The sequence below is a fragment of the Carlito syrichta genome, unplaced genomic scaffold, assembly GCF_000164805.1.
Source record: "Carlito syrichta isolate Samal-C Ts95f unplaced genomic scaffold, Tarsius_syrichta-2.0.1 Scaffold303045, whole genome shotgun sequence".
NCBI lineage: Eukaryota > Metazoa > Chordata > Mammalia > Primates > Tarsiidae > Carlito > Carlito syrichta.
This window is the reverse complement of record NW_007247141.1, coordinates 1,114,089-1,122,320: the sequence shown is the minus strand read 5'-3', so window position 1 is coordinate 1,122,320 and position 8,232 is coordinate 1,114,089.

The window sequence follows — 8,232 nt, the reverse complement described above, 5'->3', positions numbered from 1 at the left end:
AAAAAAAAAAAAAATTGATGCATTTTAAAATGGAAAATTTAAAGACAACTTTTCACATTGATTAAGGGTACATGAGTGACATTTGATCTTTGAAAAACTTTTCAACTGAAAGGTGCTTTACTTGAAACTCCAGTTGAAACTTGTTAATTCAGGATCGGTTGAAAAGTCCATTTCATTGACTTTTTTCCTACCAGCTTCCCTGCATTTGTTCTCAGGCACGCTCAGATTGTTTGATACAAACATAACAGCACTTCCATTTCTATTTAATTCTAAAAAAATAGCCCAGCAAAGAAAGTGTTTTTGTGGAAGGCAGTTATTTTTACAATCCAGCAAAAAGAATTAGGTGATGGAGAAAGACTGTCAAGTGATTAATTAAGAATTTTAAGTTATTTATTTGACTTTAATAAGATTTTCATTGATCTCTGAGCTCATTTATTTACTACTGTATTTTTGAAGTCAAAAATATAGCCTGACTCAAAATAGTAACTCAATAAGTGTTTGTGGAATATATTTTTCACTGTCATATTTTCAACACAATACTTTTCTTTATCAATAACATCACTTCCACTACTATTATTTATGATTGAATGCATAATGTTTTCATTCTATTTACATAGAAATATTTAGGAGTTTTTGCTTTAATAGTCAAAAAGTTCACACTGTTTTCAGTGTATTAGAGTCTTCTACAAGCACCTGGCTTTTATTTATGTTTTTGTTTTTCCCCTGTTATGCCTTAAATAAGCATTTTGCATTTTGAGCCATGATTTTCTACTTGTAACAAGATGATGGTAATAGTTATCTGCTAGCTACAGTATAAGCATATTGAAAAAGAATAATTGATTCAAAAGATAAAACTGAAGCCGGGCTCGGTGGCTCAGCTTGTAATCCCGTGCCTTTGGGAGGCTGAGGTGAGTGGATTGCCTGAGCCCGCGGGTTCGAGACCCGCCTGGGCATTGAGATCTCATCTCTACGATAAGTCAAAAAATCAGCCGGGCGTGGTAGCGCATGCCTGTAATTCCGGCTACTCGGAAGGCTGAGGTGGAAGGATCGCCGGAGCCCAGCAGGTCGAGGCTGCGGTGGCCGGGAGCGGCCACTGCACTCCAGTCTGGGCGACAGAGTGAGACTCCAACTCAAAAAAAAAAAAAAGATAAAACTGTTTAGTGTGTCTCATGGATAGATATAATCCAGTACTCTTATCATTATAAATGTTATTATGAAATTCAATCATCTTCATCAATGCAAATTATTTTCATTATGATATTTTATGGTCCTTTAATGAGAAGCATTGTTATTAATTGATAAAAGCAACCTCTTGGATCAGTGAATGGATTGCTAAAAATGAATTAATTAAGGCTTACTTAATTTAGTGAAAGCAGAACATATCTTTCAGAATGTTAAAAAATTTAACATGGGAGAACATGTGCAAATGATTTTCTTATTAAAGTGTTGTAAGCCGGGCTCGGTGGCTCAGCCTGTAATCCCGCGCCTTTGGGAGGCTGAGGTGAGTGGTTTGCCTGAGCCCGTGGGTTCAAGACCCGCCTGGGCAGTGAGACCTCACCTCTACAATAAATCCAAAAAAATCAGCCGGGCGTGGTAGCGCATGCCTGTAATTCTGGCTACTTGGAAGGCTGAGGCGGAAGGATCGCCGGAGCCCAGCAGGTCGAGTCTGCGGTGGCCGGGAGTGGCCACTGCACTCCAGTCTGGGTGACAGAGTGTGACTCCAACTCAAAAAAAAAAAAAAAGTGTTGTATGTCCTTTGTATATAGTGATTTTTAATTAGGAAATGCGTGTATGTACAATGCAGTGCTGAGTATAAAATATAAAAAATGGAAAATAACAATTGAACGCGTTAATGAATTAGCCCATTGCTATGATTTTGTCTACAACGTATAAACTCCAGCATGTAGAGATCAGATGACATAATAACATAAATCTCTTCATTTGCAAACCCCAACAGATAACCTACTTTACCTCTAACAGTAAGTTCTTTAGAATTTCATGTCCATTGATTTGGCTATTTTTGAAACCACAGATTTTGATTGTGTCAACATACATATCTATATTTCCATATTTGGAGCTCCTTGACTATGCCTAAATTGTGACACTAACTTTTTTTCTTCTCAGTTTATCCATTCTCCTTCTCTTTCAAACAGTGAATTTATTTTTATTAATTAATTATGCATGTATTATTGTTTTGATCTTAATAGAAACTGTGTGGGGAATGATCCAGGTTTATTCTCATTATGATTTCTAAATGACATCCTCCCACTTTTTGTCTAATAAAACTCTTTAATGGTTAACCAACCAAGGCTTTGTAAGTGTACACTTATGCATCTGTTATTTCTGCAATGCTGCTTCTTTCCGATATCAACATGGTATGCATTAAAATCTAATATTTCAATTCCTGCCTTTCTTTTGGCAGAAAACTGGCTTGAGATTTAGACAGTGGTACCTCTTGTTTGATTTCCCAGAGGTGTTCCAAGGTTACAACTGGCAGCTGGCTAATCGGACTTTCCTGAGGTTGACTGCCCAAGATACAGATAGTTTTGTTGAAGTCACCAGTTTCATAGCAAACATTCACACTGACTTTTTTGGGGTGAGGACACACTTAAAACAAACTTTGTGCAACTTTGCTTTCACTGTTTTTTAAAAATCTTTGCAGATACTTTTATTACACTATAGATTATAGTTACCTAATTATAAATATAGTGTGTGTTCAATAGTTTGGACAATGTAGCTAGAATAAAATAAAAAAGATTATTTTCAATCCTACCAGCATATCCACTTCACTAATATCTTGAAAATTGTTTCCCTGTTATTTTCCCTAAGATTTTTGTAATATTATACATAAATTATAAATCGTACTTTTCGATGTTACATTATAAGGTATTGATTTTAAACATTGCCATGTATTCTTCAAAAGAAACATTTTGACTGGCTTTGTAATATTTTTATATAGTTACATTTTCAAGCATCCTATAATTCTCTATTAAGCTATATGGATTGGTATAGTTTTTTCTTTTTTGGATGATAAATATTATTTGGGGGCTGTAAATGCTGTTTAAATTTTATATCACATGTATGCACATCTTTATTTAAATTTCTGATCATTTCCTTGGAAGAGAACCCTGAAGGAAAATTGAATAGGACTGAATTGTTTTTAAGGTTTTAGTAGACATTGCCAAAATATTTTTCATATAAGGTTGGAAACAATGATATTCTTTGAGATAAGTAGGTGTTTGGCCAAGTCACTGAAGCCTCTGAAACATAAATTGCTATATTTTTAAATTCTTTGAAAATTAGGTAGACAATGTTTAATTTGCATTTCTTATTACTGCTGAAGTGTCTTTTTATGTATATGTAGTCTTGCTATACATCACTTATTAGAAATAGATCATCACTAGTACTATAAAAACTGAGGATAATGTTTGGTAATTGAACCAAATTGATCACAAGGTAACCATTTTTAGAAATAGCATTATCTGAGAGAATGAAGGTAAGGCACTGAGGCAGTATAGTGCAGTGACTGGTTTCTCATCTGATTCTAAGTTTTGAACTTTATGCTTCAGGTTCTTCATTGAAAAACGATAGAATTTCACTAAGCAATTTGTTCTATTATAGCCTCCAATATCAAATATTCATCAGAATTTGTGTTATTGTTCATAGAATAAAATAGTCTAGAACTATTATGTGTTCTCAAGATTTTCATTCTGAGACGGTTTTAAAAAAATGAATGAGCAGTTATTAAACTTGTAGCAGTGGACACTTTATATAGGACGGTTTTACAGCAAAAATTACTTTCATATAATTGTCAGTTCCTACTTTGAGTTCAGTTACTTTTTTCATTTCATACAGTGCTATTGTCTTTTAATAAAAAAGTATAAATCAAATCTCATCATTTTCACTCTCCTCAAATACTGATTAATTATCTATACCATTGCTTTTTAGTCAGTCTCTGTCTTATATAATTTCCATCAATTTCTATGACTTCAATTGTTCTCTTTATCCATTTTCTTAACAAATATTTATGTGCTCACAAAGTGCCAGGAATTGGTCTGAATGCAGTCATTATAAATGAGAATCACCCCTAAGTCATGAAATTACTTTTGATTTCTAATATATAGTACTGTCTATAATTATTTGTGTGTTAGCTTATCTGCTAAATACCCATAATAAATCATAAGCTAGGCATATTTTATAGCACATAAAATCACTTTGGAAGTATTTAAATGTGTAATAGGTGATAAATGACATTTCCTTTAAATAAATTCTTCCTCTGGCTTCCTGTTAATAGTACCAATAATCTCCAAATCTCTTTGTATTAAGAATAGAAACATCAATTGAAATATAGCAACAATGTTAAGGTTTAGCAAAGTTTAAGTTTTTCTATACATTATTGCATTTGAGCTTCATAACATCATGGTGAGTTTGGGACTCCGACTTTTATTTCACACATTGGGGAACAGAAGTAAAACAGATAGAATTTTTCTCTCTTTACAGATAGAAATTTTTAGATGCAGAATTTTTAAATATCCAGGTCTTTAGATTCAGAATTGCTCATTCTTTTACTGCAACATTTCTTATCTAATAAATTTCCACTAATAATTTTAAATTCACAAGTGAATTTCATCAGTTGAATTTTATCAAATTTTGAGACCATCACTCACTATCTGAGATAAAAAAACAGAAAGCTGAATTTATTGCCTTACTTAAGAGGAAGCTAGGCAGATCAACCACAGTCTCAGAAAGGGAAGTTTTCGTATGTTTTGGGGGAAACTCAGAGTTCCAGATATTTGGGAAAATTTGAAGTTGAGAGGAGGTTGATGTCAACTTTAGAAGCATGGTAATTCGGGTGAGACCATTGTTAATTGATTTGCATTCACAATCGTGTTCATTGCAGTGAATCCACTTTGATTACCAGACTTGCAGGAAAAAAAGAGTTTGCCACTTGTTGACTTGGAGAAACATGATAACAATTACAGGGGCAGCTGATTATCAATTGATTAAATAGGATTGAAACGTCTGTTGGTGGCTACTTGTTACTATAGCTACAGAACAATCAGTTCCCTCCTTCCATCCTCCTCCTCCTTCATTTTATTTTCAGTTTATTAATCTTTATATCCTCATGGCTTAATACAGAATTTTGTATTCAGGCATTTCCAAAGACTGTGGAGTAAATGATTTGAAAATATTATGTCTGACAAAGGCCTAACATCTAGAATCTACAGGGAACTCAAATGTGCCGAAAAGAAAAAAAACAAACAGCCCCATTATACAGCTGGCAAAAGATATAAATTGACATTTCTCAAAAGAAGACATAGGAGCAGTCAACAGATACATGAAAGAATGCTCAGTGTCACTACTCATTAAATAAATGCAAATTAAAATCAAACTGAGATGCCACCTAACCCCAGTCAGGATGGCCATAATCAGTAACTAAAAAAACAACAGATGCTGGAGAGGATGGGGGAAAGGGGAACACTTCTACACTTTTGGTGAGAGTGGAAACTAGTAAAACCTCTGTGGTTTAAAACAGTGTGACGACTCCTAAAAGATCTAAAATTTGACCTCCCATATGACCTTGCAATCCCCCTACTTGTAATATACCCAGAGGAACTCAAATCGCTGCACATGTATGTTTATTGCAGCATTATTCACAATAGCAAAAACATGGAACCTGCACATGTATGTTTATTGCAGCATTATTCACAATAGCAAAAACATGGAACCAATCGTGCTACTCATTGAAAAAGGACTGGATAAAAAAATGTGATACATATACATGATAGCACATTATGCAGCCATAAAGGACAAAATTATGAATTTCATGGCAATTTGGATGGGTTTAGAGTCTATAATAATGAGTGGTCTATCACAGAGACAAAGAACTGAGTAACATGTTCTCACTCATAAGCAGACCTTGAACAATTATCATAATACTATTAGAAAGGAATTGGCAGTAGTGGAAAACTGCTGGGGGAGGGAGAGGCACACCTCATTAACAAGGGTAGCTGCATAATGAACATGTGTATATCTAATCCTGAATTGTACACCACATCTTTAGAATTAAAAATTAAAAAAAAGAAAGAAAATTGAATGAGTCATTTTGGACCCATCTTAAGTTTTTTGCCATGCATTCCCTTGTTTTCTTTTCCCTCTTATATAGTTTTATTTTATCTGAATTATGGTCCTAGCTTCTACTTCCCTCCAGTTTTTCTATCCCTCAATCCATTTTACACTTAAAGGGTATACTTCAATATAACTTTGATGATGTAAAACTCTTGCTCAAAACTAGTTACTTTCTAACCTATTGAACTAAGGCCACATTTTCTAGTTTTCTATTGATGATCCTTCTGCATTTTACATACACTTTACCAGTTTTTTTCTCACTTTTCACTGCTGTCCTCTTCGGCTAAGACACACAAAGGCCCTGTTCCCAGGGCATGTCTACTCTTTCCCTCTACACCTTTACTTATGCTGTTCCACTACCTGGAATACCCTCCCCCATTCACCCGTTTCTAGCTAATAAAATCCTATATATACTTATTTCAGTTTCCCATTCATACAGAATGGTCTTATCCCTAATTTCTTCCTTTGTCTGAACATATTAAATCACTGGTTGTGCTAATTAGAGGAACACATTTTTCTGTTTAGCAGTACAACTATTTTGTATTTCTTATTAGTTAGGTATTATTATCCCAAATTGTTAGCAGAATTCATGAATTCTTTATCTTTTCTATCTCTTGAACAATCTTTTAAAATATTTGAATATAGTAGCTCTTTTACAAACATATGTTGAAGGGATTCAAAATATTTCAGATGGTGTGTGTTTCTTTCTTTAAAAAGCATATTGATTTCTACCTATTAGCACTATTAAATCTCATACAATCTAAGAGATAGGATAGTAATAGTTTGGGGGCAAAAATGTCAATAGTTTGTTTGAATAAGTGCACATTTATTGTAATGACTGGTATATATGAATACTTGTTTTCAATCTACATGATGTTTTATGTAGAAAACTTTATGACAATGGTTGATATTTGCTTGGGGCAAAGTAAATAATGCTTGACCAATTTTTATATTTTATTTTAATAATGGCATCTATTTGAGACCAAACATATACATGCACATGTCTATGTATAACATAGCAATGAATAGGCATGTGGTCTACTCTGTTTAATTCCTTTCTCGCAGCATCCTTTATTTAATACACTCATAAAATGAAAGAGTTCTAAGTTATGTTCCTTACAGGTAAAACTAACTAGTGTCCAGTGAGAAGGAAGAACGTATTTTAGAATTCAGTAGTCACCATATAATAAATACTTGAATAATGATTATCAAATGAGTGGAAAATTTCTAGCATTCAGAATCCCAAAGTTAAGTTAGTAAGTTTTTTTTTTAGAAAGGCAGGGCCCATGCACAAAACATTATTTAGTTCTTTTTTATAAAGTATTTCCAAAAATTATTTTGACATCTGCTGGTTAACAATTAAATTTAAAAAAGAGGTAGAACATATGTATTGATAACTTTTTACCTCCCAGTCTTATGCATTTAAGTGCTCAATAAATATCTTGTGAAAAATGAATAAAACAATTAAATGTGAGATGATGTAATGGTCTGCATACATTTAACTTGTTTTTCCTGCTAATTCAAAATGTGGCCAGGACAGCAGTTTCAGCATCACTTGGTAGTTGATTGGAAATGCAGAGACCCAGGTTCGCTAATGACCTAATGAATGAGATTCAGTAGTTAAAAAGGTCCCCAGATAATTCATATGCACATTAAAAATTGAGAAGCACTGTATTATTCTATAGATAGAAGTAGACCAAAAAATATTAGTTAATTTTCTCCTCCCCTATAACTTTTTTAAAAAGTACTTTAATAATAGTTGTTCTGATTAATCATGGTTCTGGTAATCAGAATGTACTCGTACATATGTGATACAGATCTTTTAATGCTAGTCAAGCTAAGTTAAGATAAATTTGTGGTAAGAAAAATGCATTGTCACATTGCCAAAACATTGCTTTGACCTACTGCCAGGATTTATGTTTTTATTTTGTTTGATTGTTTTAATTAATTAATTAACATTTAAATTGCCAAACAAAAATAGTATATGTTTATTGTGTACAACATGATGCTTTGAAATATGTATACATTGTAAAATGGCTAAATTGAGCTAATTAACATATGCATTACCAAACATATTTATCACTTTTGTGATGAGATGACTAA